We start from the raw sequence: 14854 nt of genomic DNA, 5'->3' as shown, positions 1-14854 counted from the left end.
TGCAAAAAAAAAAACAACCACCCATAATGTACTTCTTTGCGGCTCTGTTTGCCCAAATCATATATTCACAACGTGAAATCTAGAACATAATATTACGTAACCAAAATCCGCAATATGGAAACAGAACCTGTGTAATTGTTGATAGATGATGTACTCGTAACATTTTTTCAAGACGAACTACAACATTTAAAAAATGACTTGTATGTACTTGATATCTCTAATCAATCCACGGGTCCCAGCACGAAACGAAACTAAAACGCATACCGTTTCGCGTTTCTTATTAGTTGCTCAAAAGTAATTTGACCGTATGAAATGCATAATATAAACCTAGAAACATATACGTGAGTAGTACTTAAGCACTGTAGTATCTGTGTTAAGACATCAGGATGTCTTCTATCTTCTTCAGGATGAATAAAGTGGGCCTATTTATCTATCAATCATATTTAAATAACTAGTGTTCTGTACCGTGGTACCCCTAAAAGTACCACACTTGTACCATACAACAGTAGTACCTGATGTCTCAGTGGCTTTCAAAATTAAATTATGCAATAAATAACCACATGTAAGACTCTGATGCTTAAAATGTTTAGGGAGAAAGTGGAATACTGGTGTGTATTTTTTCTTTAAACTACCAATACCAGCCATATACAGTCTGTAACGTAGGGATTTCTATACGTCTTTATTTAGTGTTTACATTAGTGACAAAGGCTAAACGTTTAGCTTCAGTAACGTGTACATATCTCCCCTTTTTATAAAACGACATGGTTGAAAACTGTTCCAGAGCCACTGTTGTTTCATCAGTGAAAAGTACATCATGAAATGCCTCTCCCTGTTCAATCCACTGGAAAAAAGAAAAGGAGCATAAAGCTTCTGATGGTCATAAACGATATTCATTTAGGAGCAGCATCAGAGGTATGTTTTTAACTGCACTGCATTGGAGAGAATACCATAGTGTGTTTTTTTTTACTCCCTGGCGGAAACTGGCTTCCAGAAGAATCAGTATGGCTCAGAGATTAAATAAAACTTCACTCGCACCAAACAAATGTATATTTCTAAATATCACAACATGATCGAATTTAAGTCATTTTAATAACAATGAATAGTCACCTATGCGTTACAATATAAACATTTATATTGATTTAAATCGCGTTTAAATCACCTTTATTTAAAACCCATAAATAAAGCTGATACTGTTTAGACTTCCAATTATTTAAAACTGTATTAAAGCAGCACGATACACAATGCAACGTAAATCGCTATCTTTGTCTTCTGTGTGATAATGTTCACCTCTCTGTCCAGCAAATTTACAGGTTAAAAACAATACTGTTAGGCTGGGAAAACGATTTTTCTCCCCCCCCCCTCAAAAACCCAGTAAGTACAGTACTTACTAGTTAAAGGCTAGGCTCCCGACTACGGCGAAAGGAACCCTTCTTTCATTAGAATACAATGAACATATTTTAGCCCTGAATGAATAAATAGCAAACATGGTTTACATAAAAGACATTTTTCCAAGAAAGTTTAGCCTTTGTCACTAATGAAACCACTAAATAAAGACATAAATATAAAAATCTTAAGATTTTTAAAATGCATGACTTTGCTAAAATTTATTTGAAAATAAAAACAATTACAACCGCCAGGGGAGAGAGAGAACAGGGGAGGGATGTTGGTTTTGCATAAGGGGCGGGGCTATGGAAATTAGGTCTGTTTGGGAATGTGTAGTTACATGTTCTGGCTGTTTGTGAATTATCGTTGTTGAGTATGGAGTGTTGAGGTATTGATTTTGTGTAATGCTTTATGTTGAAAATTGAGGTGGATTTTGTTTATGATAAACAGGATAAACTGGGATGGGAGGAAGGTTTGGTTTTGCATAAGGGGCGGGATTATGATAATTGGAGGACTTTGCGAGAGTAAAATGGTTTGATATATTTGATTTTGTATTGTGGTTGTTATCTATGTTTTTGGTTGGTATTATGTTTATATGGTTGTTTTTGTTGGTTGGTTGTTATTATGGTTATTAATAATACGATCTATAGTTGAAATCTGAGCCTAAATAAAAAGAAAAAGCAAGTGATTAGGTTTATGAGCAATCTAATTACTTATTCGTTTAAAACGCTATATAAAATAAAGTTTATTATTAATTTGCTGCACAGAGCGGTGAATATTATTATGCATAAGACAAAGATAACGATCCTGATCAGTTTAGAAATCTGTGTACGCTGTAAGGTTTTTACTTCTTAAACTTTTAAAATACACGTTTTGAATAGAAAGAAATCCTCTTCCTGTTACAGTATGTATAGCAAACTAGCACGTCTTTTTTCTCCAATCAGAGGGGTGTCAGATGGTGTCAGCCAATCACCATTCTGCGTTGGGTAGCAACGGGTGACTGTTCTCAGGCGGAAGATGTAAACAGCTTAATGTTCGTGTTAAATAATTTTTTAAAATTCAATTAAACGGGCACAGTTAAGACATTAAATATACATATACATACTGTATACAGTACAGTTTGCATACGGTAATATGTTACGCGATTAAAAAATAAATAAATAAAACTGGAAGGTTCAGCACCAGCTGGATTCGAGCACACAACCTGCCCGTTGGTAGGCACGCACCTAGACCAGTCGGCTACAGTCAGCTCGCATGAGCAGGCAGGCGAAACAGCCCTACACAGCCCTGCCGCAGTACACGGATATAATCATACCGTTATTAAATTCTTGAGATACGCGATTCCATATTATATTCCCTTTTAATCAAATTCTAAAAGTATGCTTGTTGACTCCGGTATCACGTTAGTTAAAGACTTCGAAGCTTACAATGTTTAGGGAGAAATGGAATACCGGTGTGTATTTTTCCTTGTGATATTTTAAGCTCTAGTTGAATGATAGGTGTCGCATTTTAAATCATTTTCGTAGTTAGAAATTATGAAATGCCCTGTTAAAAGCAAGGAAGTTTTTATGCCCGTTGAAGTAAAACAAAATGCCTGACAAAGTATGGTTTGGACAGATTCCAAGTGCTTGTACAAATGTGCTAAAGAAATTATACTTTGAGTATACAGCTTGTCCAAAGTCATCCATTATTAATACTATTAGTAATATCTTCGGTAAAGGCTTTGATGCATAAATATTTCTGATAAAGGTAGGTTGTGTACTTTTGTCCAACTGAGCAATCTTGCTTTCATAAAATATACCAACATTTTAATGACTGAAGATTAACATGCTGTAATACACTGTTCAAAATTAAAGGCTCAAATGCTGTACATGAGAGGTTAAGCTCCCCCTGGCGGTTTTACAAGGTGACGCCGGATAGTTTCCGGCAGAGCGTCAAATGACGCGCGATTAACCACGTCACACTGCGTGACACTGCGTGATGCCGCGACACGCCCACCGGGGTATGCCGCAAAATAACGCACGCATTTTGAATGGCTGCATCTGTACTTCTACTTGCAATTGTTCATAGAACGCGTCCTTTACTATATCATCACTGTCATTTGTTAGTGCGTAACACTGGATCAAGGTCAAGTTGGCATGTTTTCCCTTCATTCTGGCCATAATCAGTCTGCTGTTAATAGGCTTCAATTCTATCAGGCATTTCTCAATTTCATTTTTCAAGATGATGGCTACTCTCTCGTAGTGTTTATTATCTCCCCTTCCTGACCACAGTACTGTCTCTCCAGCTTGTGTTTTTGTTCTCCCAGATCCAGTTCATCTACTCTCAATGATTCCCAGGACATATAGGTTATTACACCTCATCTCAGCTGTGACTTGTGCTAACCTGCCAGCTTCATACATTGTGCACACATTCCAGAATCCAATTCTGGTCTTACATTTGGCACTCAGGACTTCCTCCATTGTGCCAGTGGTTTCCTTCTAGCTTCCACCACAACCTTTGCTTTCTTATTAAAATGCCATTTGAGTTTCAGATGTCAAAAACAAACACACAGAACCTTCAAGCCAAAGACATTTTAAAGATCACAATTTGTAAAACAACCACAACTTTTAATTAAACTACATCTAGTACCCGCTTTCAGTTTTAAATTCTTCAATTGTTTTTTGTTTTAGTTCATGCACAATTACACACAGACCTGAATAAAGCAGATGCCTAGTGTAAGCAGGTTCAAAACACAAGAATTACTATTCAAAAGTTATGTATGAGAAACACCTGACCACATAAAGCAGAATAACAGAAGCTCAAAATCCTTTACAAATATGCATCTTGTGCAAGTATTGGGTTCAATCTCTCTTTAATTTGTAAAACTATTTTCTGTTTTTACTCAGATAAGAATAAACTCCATATGCAATTCTTTTGAAAGAAAGATGGTAGAAAGATGTTTTGTGCTCAATAGCTCTCTGACTTCTTGTGACTCCCTAAAAAGGTTTTGAGTCTAGATTTGAAAGAGCTCAGGGAAGGTGACTAAAGAAATCCGCTATTGATAAAATATCTGACTTGCATATTTATCAAACTTCTCCAAAGGTGAATGCAGAGTAAAATCCTCTAAGCTGAATGCCATGCTGAACATACCACAAATTACCCCTACACAGCACTCGAAATACAAAGGACCAGTAAAAACTACAACAACCCCACGTGTTTGTTGCACGCGCCAATAAAAAAAAATGCCAGTTTAACAAAACAAATCAAAGATCCTGGACCAGCCCCCAGTATGTTACATTCCCACTGTAGTTATGGCAAGGTGAAATTGTGAAGCAGCATAAAAACTGGATATAACTAACACGCAGATACAAACTAAATAACAATACAAAGTGTATTTGCAAGAATAGCAATTACAAATGTTTAAAACACGTACTTAGTAAATAGCGATCACAGTAATACACTTTTTTATATTAAAACTAACAGTCTATTGGCAGTACACTTTGCCCTTTCACCAAAAAAAAATCACAGCTGGATACATTTTGATCTGGTCTCATGAAACCAAAAATCCAGACTTTTGTTAATATATTTACTAAATCTATCAGTCTGGGTGATCTCATTGTATTAAATAGCACTCACTGAATCTTCACACTCTCAGTATAATAAAAAAACGACATGTCATATGAAATCATGCATTACAGTAGGGTTAATAACTTCTTTTTTAAAAGATCCCAGATTTGTTTTAAAAAATGTGTATATGTTGTAAGTGTTAATACAATGGAGAATGTAATTGTGATTCTCTCACAATAATATAGTATGTAAAATAAATAATATATTCACATTTCTGATAAAACATATTACATATTCCAGTGTGTCAAATATTACTGGGTGTAGGCTTTTATTTCTGCTCTCCATCAATACACATTCCCAAAAGTCACCGATGCAGCTTTAGTTTAGATCAGTTATCACATCAGGTGTCCGAAGTGTTGAGTTTTTTTATAATTTCCCTGAGGGTTGAACAGAAGTAGAATACACATTCTTATTCGTTAACACAAACTAATCTGCGAACACAGCTGCTTGTAAAAACAAGGCAACTTTCTGCTCAATGAAATAAGCTATAATATAGTCAGGCAGACAGATGTTAAAGAAATTCTTCAAGCAAAATTAGCTGTTTAAGTTTGTCAAAATCAGCTACTTTGTAGGCTTTATACAATCTACAGAATTCCTTTCTCTCATGCAAACTTAATAAAGGTTTAATTTTTGTATAATTTTGAAAACTTTGACTGTATGCCTCAGGGACTAATTCATAGTATAATCAAAACAAAACACCCATTGGAAACACAGTGATCTGACATGTAGATTTGAAGTAGGGTAAAATAACTTGTTTTAAAAGGTTTAATAGTTGTGTTAAGACTTCTATCTGTTGCAACTGTTGACACAGTGGTGAATATAATTGCAATTATATTGTTTGTCACCTAATATTGTGATTATTATGCATGCATGTTGTACCAGAGATTTTGTTGTTGGGGGTACAAATTCAGTCTCAGTGTTTTCACATTAAAAAACTATGCATGTGCTGTGTTGATGTTAGTGGTTTTACAATAAATCAAATGTGCGTTTTAATTTTTTCTAGGAATAGTTTGTCTAGGATGTAAACCCTAAAGAAGCACTTTGTGTTCACAACAAGCTATAATAATAAACATTTTATATATACATTATAAAATTAATAACAGTCTAAACACTATACAACTTCATCCCAAGGGACTCAGCATTGACCAGGATTTGAAACCAGGTGTTTTCTGGTGACAACCCAAATGCTTCAGTATGCTACATTAAACATTCATTGTGCCACCTGACAGTTTTATAAAGTAAATCAGTACCACAACAGAATATATGTTTAAAAAGGCACTGTGGTGTGGTGAGCTGGGATGTGCACTGCTCAAGGTACTGCATTATCCAGCATGCATTCTGAATGGCTGTATCTGTATAAGTACTTATGAACTACCAAGGTTCTACCGGGTTCTTTTATCACTGAGCCATGATTAGCAGTTATAACAATGTATGTCCTTAAGAGATTGTGAATGTAAAGTACACCATCTGCTGAAATGGTATCTACCAAATACAAATGATCAGCAAACTGTGAACCGTAAAGGGTTTTATACCTCAACATCAAATTGCAATATTAACAATTTAAATATATTGGTCTAAATATAGTGCAGACATGTATCAGTTACTGTACAATAAAACTTACAGTACCTGACAAACAAAGGCATTCAAATCTCTACTCATATCTTAATTTAATCTGGCCTTTTTTTTATGAATTTATTTGCTTATATTTATTTCCATTTATTTTAATGCCACTGTATAATATGTATATTTGTTATAATTAAAATCTGTTTTCTAATTACTGTTTATACACAATTACTAATGATTCTGTATACTGTATGTAAATACTAATTTTATAAGTGTTTTACAGTATTGTGATACAATAATATCAGATATTATACAGATGCAGCCACTCAAACTGCATGGTACAAAACCACAAGCCACCACGGCTTACCGCAGTACGTGATTGGCTGGCCAAAATGACCGACAGGGGCACACGTGGTACATTGGCTGTTAGTGAAAAAGGGAAAGTTTAGTAGCTGAGCATAAAAAGAAGAGGAGCATAACACATCTAATGGTCATAAACAATATTAATTTAGGAACATAAACATATCATGTAAACTGTATATGGCTGGTATTGGTATTTTAAAGACAAAATACAAACCAGTATTCCACTTTCTCCCTAAACATTTTAAGCATCAAAGTCTTACATGCGGTTAGTTTGGAAACGTTTGTACGTGCTCCTTATGACCATATTAAGTTTATATACTTTGTGAAAAGTGATAGTTTTTTAACCTTTTCTTTGAATTTGCTCGTTATCAGTGTAAACAAAAGCATACTTTTAGAATTTGATTAAGAGGGAATATAATATGGAATTGCATATCTAATTAATAACTACATAATTATATTCATATACTGTAGCACAAACAGTAGTATAAGACTTTCTATGGATATGTGTACGGCTGCTTGACTGCTTTCCACATGGCTGTGGTGTAATGGCTTAAGCCTCTGAGGTCTGAAGTTCAAGCCCTGCAGTTACCATTAGTTTTCTTTTAACAAACATTTCTTTGAACAACTAAAATAGCAAATCTTATGGACATTATATTGACATTTTTTATATTTCTAAATATCACAACATGTTCGAAGCTAAGTCATTTAGTAATAAAAAATGAACAATTTCAAACTGCTACTGATATTATTACTGATAATAATAATAATAATAATAATAATAATAACAATTTCTTACACTTATATAGCACATTTGTGGACACTCCACTAAAAGCACTTTACAGGTAATGGGGACTCCCCTACACCACCACCAATGTGCAGCATCCACCTGGATGATGCAACGGCAGCCATAGTGCCCCAGAACGCTCACTACACATCAGCTATCAGTGGGGAGGAGAGCAGAGTAATGAAGCCAATTAGATGGGGATTATTAGGAAGCCATGATTGGTAAGGGCCAATGTGAAATTTGGCCAGGACGCCGGGGTTACAGCCCTACTCTTTTCGAGAAACGCCCTGTGATTTTTAGTGACCACAGAGAGTCAGGACCTTGGTTTTTACATCTCAATCGAAAGACAGCGCCTGTTTACAGTATAGTGTCTATACTACAGACCCTATACTGGGGCATTAAGACCCACATGGACTGCAGGGTGAGCGCCCCCTGCTGGCCCCACTAACACCTCTTCCAGCAGCAACCTTAGTTTTTCCCCGGAGGTCTCCCATCCAGGTACTGACCAGGCTCACACCTGCTTAGCTTCAGTTGGTTGCCAGTTGTGAGTTGCAATAAATATCATCAACACTATATTGAATTTGTTGGTATTTCTAAATATCACAAAATGAATTTTAAAGACCTCGACTTGTGAAAATTTTCACATCCTCTACATAAAACTATCAGTGAGATAATTCTCTTTTTGTAAACCTCAGGTTTTTCACTGATGTGTAATTACGTACTAACAAGAAACACTGGGGGACTGCTGTGTACACACGTTCACAACACAAGAAATACTGCTCAATACGGCTTCGTGCAATAAGAACCATAGGAAGCAGAACAGCGCGGTCTCCAATTACCCAGACTGTAAGCACGGGAATAAAGCTTTGTTTGATTTCTGAAACCCTTTCTTTATTTCCTGTTTTCATTCAGCAGGGAAATTCAAATTCTTTACTTAACAGCTTTATAAAAACAGCACCCAATGATGTTCAAATCACAGAAGACTGACACAGCTATATTTATCTAGTGTGTATTGTTGGTTTAGGGTTCTGTAACATTCTAGTTTATGTTGTATTTATACTTGCAAGAAAAGCGATTTACAAACATTAAAAAACATACTTGCTTTATACTGTCCAACTGAGCAATCTTGCTTTTATAAAATATACCAACTTTTTCATGTTTAATGTGTAAGATTCTGTAATACAGTTTAAAATGATTAAAAGTCTCAACTTGAATTCTTATCTCTATTAATATAACTATCAAGTGGTATTAAAAAAATACAACTTTTTAGTATAGATTACACTTTTCTAAAATTTGTTTAAAAAATAAAAACGATTACAATCTAATCTTTCCATGTTTGATCCCAAGAGGAAGTACAATACGCTCCTGCTTTGTTCAACGATGGTATGAAAAATAAATCTAAATGGTGAGAAAGCTATGCTTAAAGTTAAATAAGGAACTTAGAAGACAAAGATAAGGATTTACGTTGCATTGTCAGATTGCGAATCAATAAAGGCATTAAACACGTGTTTGCGATTTCACATGTCCCTTGTAACTACACTGCTGTCGATATTGTAGCAATAGACAAAATGAAACCCTTGGAGTTTGTAATGTAGGGATTTCTATATGTCTTTATCTAGTGGTTTCATTGGTGACAAAGGCTAAAGCGACTTGCTACACACACCCGCCTCAGGAAGGTGACGTCACTGCCTTTCATTTGAACCCTTTCATATGGAAACATTTTGACACTGCGCTTAACAATCTATGGAAGAACACCAAACAAGCCTGTTTTTTGACTAAAAAATCACTCCCGAGAAAGTGAAGTAGCATTAACTAGCAAAGGTGTTTTGCTAGTAGGCATAGTACGTAATTCAGGCTTTATGAACTCTAATAATTAATAACCCTAATTAATCGAATCCCAGGTGTGAATTCATAAAGCCTGAATTACGTACTATGTACTCTACTCTACTCTAAAGATTTCAGTGCTTTCTGGATTTTCTAATCACAGTGGGGGCAAGGTGTGTGGGGACAGGTTTAGGCTGAAATTGAATTATTATTATTATAATTAATATTATTATTATTGCTTACTCTTATATTTCGCTTTTCTGGACACTTCACTCAAAACGCTTTACAGGTAATGGGGACTCCCCTCCACCACCACCAATGTGCAGCATCCACCTGGATGATGCGATGGCAGCTATAGTGTGCCAGAACGCTCACTACACATCAACTATCAGTGGGGAGGAGAACAGAATAGTGAAGCCAATTCATAGCCAATTGGGGATCTGTATTCTTCACACCTGAAACATTTTCTCTGAAAGCATTTTCATCTCTGTTTAGCTGATCTTTTGCTGCCTATGCATGCTTACACAGCTCCCTAGGTAAATTATCATACTTGAATGAGAAAGCTTTAGAGAACTTAACATTTTCATTATCAATAAATTGTAAATACGATGTTTACATTGGCGTTTTTATACATTTTTCACTTAAGTGTATGGAGGAGTGTCAAGGAGGGCTGTCAAGGAGGGTTCCCTCTTTTCCCCTGTGGATAGACTGATAAAGCAATTTTGAAGTGTTAACTATCCAGCCATTGCAAGCCATTTTTATACATTTTTCACTTAAGTGTATGGAGGAGTGTCAGCTGTCAATGAGAGCTGACCCCCCCTCTTAGGCTGGGCAAACAATTTTTTATTTTTTTTAAATTAAAAAAATAGATATAATGATGTGTTCCTGCTTAACTTAGACATTGTATGACTTTATAAGCTATAAAAGCAGGTTTTGATAGTTAATATCCTCTTTTTATGTGTGAAAAACTGGTGATTTTTCTTTCTCGTCATCAGATCTTTCTTGGAAAAGTGTATTTTATGTGTTGCAAAAATCTGGCTTGCTTTAACAAAATATATTTACAAATCCTTTCACCTGGCAATCTACCTGAATGCCCAACTATCTGAGAAGCCCTCCATGACTACTCTCGTTATCAAACAAAAGCATTCTTTTAGAATTCGATTAATAGGGATATTAATATCATATCATATATAATTAATATCATTAATATCATAATATATATAATATAATATATAATATATAATATATTGTAGTATTTTCAGGTTCAGCGAGGATGGGCACAGTGATTCAGACACTACTTCTCGTGTCTAATCTTTAGCAGAATTTGCGCGATAAGCACATTCTTTAATGGGGATGACATTAGCCACGTCTGTTATCATTGTACAACACTTGAGTCGAAGTGTCTGTTAATAAAACAGAGTGCATTACATTTACTGCAATACATTTACTTTGGTGTGTAGCTGCGTCAGCCTGCATAGTCCATAAAGGAACAAGTAATAGGTTTATCCCATGCTGAAAAGAGAAGAGAGAAAATGCAACGTTTCAGCTGTGAATCCATCTTCAGGTGTGAGGGCTTTCAGCTCAAAATGAAATGCTTGGAGTTTGTAATGTAGGGTGCTCTGAACGAGTTAAACTTTGATGCAGGAAAAACGTATTTCCCAGAAGCTATACTGACTCTGATGCAACGATCTGCTGGTCAGGTGACTGAGGGCTTGCCAGCGTGGTGACATCACTGTCTTTCATATGATTAGGAGGGACCTGGTCCATCGGTGTTGAGGGCAGATCTTATTATAGCTTGACTGGCTGCTTCCCTGTTGAGTGACACTGGAGGCTCGGATTCAATTCCCTTGATAGCGTTGGGGAAAAGCGAAAGTGATACATTATTAATACTGTGTCGCATTAACTAACTCTTAATAATTCCGTGTCGCATTAACTAACTCTTCAGTTTATTCCGCCAGACACTCTTCTTCTTCGCATATTCCCACTTATGTGGGGTCTGCTTGTTTGCACCGATTTTTCCACTTCGTACAGTCTGCGGCGTCTCAGCAGGTGACTTTTGCAAGGCGCATGTTGTCTTTCAGCCGATCCAGCCAGCGCATAAATGGTCATCCACGGGGCCGGCGGCCTTCCACATTCAATTCGAGGGCGGTCTTTGCCATTGATGTCTCATTGCTGCGGAGCACGTGTCCATACCATCGCAGGCACGATTCCCTCATTTTCTCAGTGATTGGGGCGACTTTGAATGTTTTTCGCACCTCTTCATTCATGACATGGTCTAGTCTTGTCAAGCCGAGGGTCCATCGCAGTATCTTCATTTCCATCATATGGAGTGCCTGTTCATGTTTCTTTGTCGTTGGCCAGCATTCAGTTCCGTATAGGGCCACTGGTCTGACCACTGAGCAGTAGACTTTGGATTTTAGACACAAAGGGATCTTCTTGTCGCACAGTACTCCAGTGACCTGCCGCCATTTCATCCAAGCGGCGCTGACTCGCGTCTTGGCGTCTTGGAGGGTAGTGCAGTCGGAGTTGACACATGAGCCTAGGTATTTGAACTGTATCACTTTGTTCAGTTGGACCCCACCAGCTGCGATTGTGCCATCGGTTTGATCACCGCATTCCAGGTACTCCCACTTTTTGATGTTCAATTTCATCCCGAATTGTTCAAGGCGCGTCTTCCACTCCTGTACTTGCTGTTCGAGGCCGTGTCACGTTTCACCTGCTATCATAACATCGTCGGCATACAATAGCGTCCATGGATGCCTTGTTCGGATATCTTTGGTCACTGTATCCATGCAAAGTATGAATAGCAGAGGAGACAATGCTGAGCCTTGGTGGACGCCAACATTGATCGGGAAGGTGTCTGAGGTTCCAGCTGCGCTACATACTGAGCTAGTGGCCTTTTGGTACAGGAGCTTTGTCCAGCTGACATACAGATGCAGCCATTCAAAATGAGTGAGGTATTTCGCGGCATACCCCGGTGGGCGTGTCGCAGTATCACGCGGTATGACGCAGTTAACGTGGTGTCACGTGACTAACTATCCGGCGTCGCCTTGTAAAACCGCCAGGGGGAGCTTAACCTCTCATGTACAGCATTTGAGCCTTTAATTTTGAACTGTGTATTACAGCATGTTAATCATCAGTCATTAAAATGTTGGTATATTTTATGAAAGCAAGATTGCTCAGTTGGACAAAAGTACACAACCTACCTTTATCAGAAATATTTATGCATCAAAGCCTTTACTGAAGATATTACTAATAGTATTAATAATGGATGACTTTGGACAAGCTGTATACTCAAAGTATAATTTCTTTAGCACATTTGTACAAGCACTTGGAATCTGTCCAAGCCATACTTTGTCAGGCATTTTGTTTTACTTCGACGGGCATAAAAACTTCCTTGCTTTTAACAGGGCGTTTCATAATTTCTAACTACGAAAATGATTTAAAATGCGACACCTATCATTCAACTAGAGCTTAAAATATCACAAGGAAAAATACACACCGGTATTCCATTTCTCCCTAAACATTGTAAGCTTCGAAGTCTTTAACTAACGTGATACCGGAGTCAACAAGCATACTTTTAGAATTTGATTAAAAGGGAATATAATATGGAATCGCGTATCTCAAGAAATTAATAACGGTATGATTATATCCGTGTACTGCGGCAGGGCTGTGTAGGGCTGTTTCGCCTGCCTGTTCATGCGAGCTGTCTTGTAGCCTACTGGTCTAGGTGCGTGACTACCAACTGGCAGGTTGTGTGTTCAAATCCAGCTGGTGCTGGACCTTCCAGTTTTATTTATTTATTTTTTAATCACGTAACATAAACATATTACCGTATGCAAACTGTACTGTATACAATATGTATATGTATATTTAATGTCTTAACTGTGCCCGTTTAAGTATTGAATATTCATATCTAATTTTACCACTGAAGGGAAATCTTAACATAAACATACAGTATATGGCTGGTCTCGGTACTTTAAAGAAAAAAATACACACCAGTATTCCATTTCTCCCTAAACATTGTAAGCTTCGAAGTCTTTAACTAACGTGATACCGGAGTCAACAAGCATACTTTTAGAATTTGATTAAAAGGGAATATAATATGGAATCGCGTATCTCAAGAAATTAATGACGATATAATTATATTCATGTTGCAAAAGAACTGCAACGGACATAAAAACTCCCTTGCTTTTAACAGAGCGTTCCATAATTTCTAACTACGAAAATGCCAGGTGAAAGGATTTGTAAACATATTTTGTTAAAGCAAGTCAGTTTTTTCTGCAACACATAAAATACATTTTTCCAAGAAAGTTTAGCCTTTGTCACTAATGAAACCACTAAATAAAGACATAAATATAGAAATCTTAAGATTTGTTTTATTTAATGTTGGTAGCAGGATGAACTGTCAGAGTGTATATTTTGTAGCAAAGTTGCTGCAAGATGTTAACAGTGAAAAAGGTATTTAGAAATGAGTTATTTCAAGATGAAAAAGAAAACATACACGAAACATGGTTTCATTACGACCAGAATCGGTCTTGAGATATTTTTAACTTGATTTACAGTATTTGAGAGGTATGTCTTAACACCGATACTACAGTGCTTAAGTACTGCTCACGTATATGTTTCTAGGTTTATATTATGCATTTCATACGGTCAAATTACTTTTGAGCAACTAATAAGAAGCGCGAAACGGTATGCGTTTTACTTTCGTTTTGTGCTGGGACCCGTGGATTGATTAGAGATATCAAGTACATACAAGTCATTTTTTAAATGTTGTAGTTTGTCTTGAAAATATGTTACGAGTACATCATCTATCAACAATCACACAGGTTCTGTTTCCATATTGCGGATTTTGGTTAGGTATTATCAAATCCAGTGGCGCTGTTAGTTTACTGAGTCCCATGTCACATGGTCTGTGATTGAAACCTGTAAAACCGGTTTAATTTGTCACAGCCAGCACTCTTCAGGTGTGAGGGTCTTCTGCTCAGAATGAAACGCTAAAATGTTTGTGTATATTCTAATGGTAGTGGGGGCAGGGTGTGTGGGAACAGGTTTGGTTGAAATTGCATTGGAGATCTATGTTCTTCACACCTGAAACATTTTCTCTGAAAGCATTTTCTTTGCTGTTTAACCGATCTTGTTACAGCATGTTACAGTTTACTATTATTAACCATATTAATTTTAAGTGCTTAATGTAAAATCTTGTAAAAATATATTTTCATTGTTCAAATATACATTAAGTCTGACTATCATATAATAAGTTAAATACAAAACTAAAGAAAAAATAGGGTTAAATATAATTCAAAATATTTTGCTAACAATGTT

The 14854-nt window shown here is 36.5% G+C and overlaps 1 protein-coding gene across 1 annotated transcript in view; it reads left to right on the top strand.

The window, feature by feature from the left end:
• cntnap3 (contactin associated protein family member 3) overlaps nucleotides 1–14854 on the top strand; it is a 438191-nt gene that overhangs the window by 298674 nt on the left and 124663 nt on the right. The gene's annotated exons all lie outside the window — the stretch shown is intronic.

This window comes from Atractosteus spatula, chromosome 3 (assembly GCF_055471065.1).
Source record: "Atractosteus spatula isolate fAtrSpa1 chromosome 3, fAtrSpa1.hap1, whole genome shotgun sequence".
Classification (NCBI taxonomy): domain Eukaryota; kingdom Metazoa; phylum Chordata; class Actinopteri; order Semionotiformes; family Lepisosteidae; genus Atractosteus; species Atractosteus spatula.
This window is presented reverse-complemented; position numbering and strand designations above follow the sequence as displayed.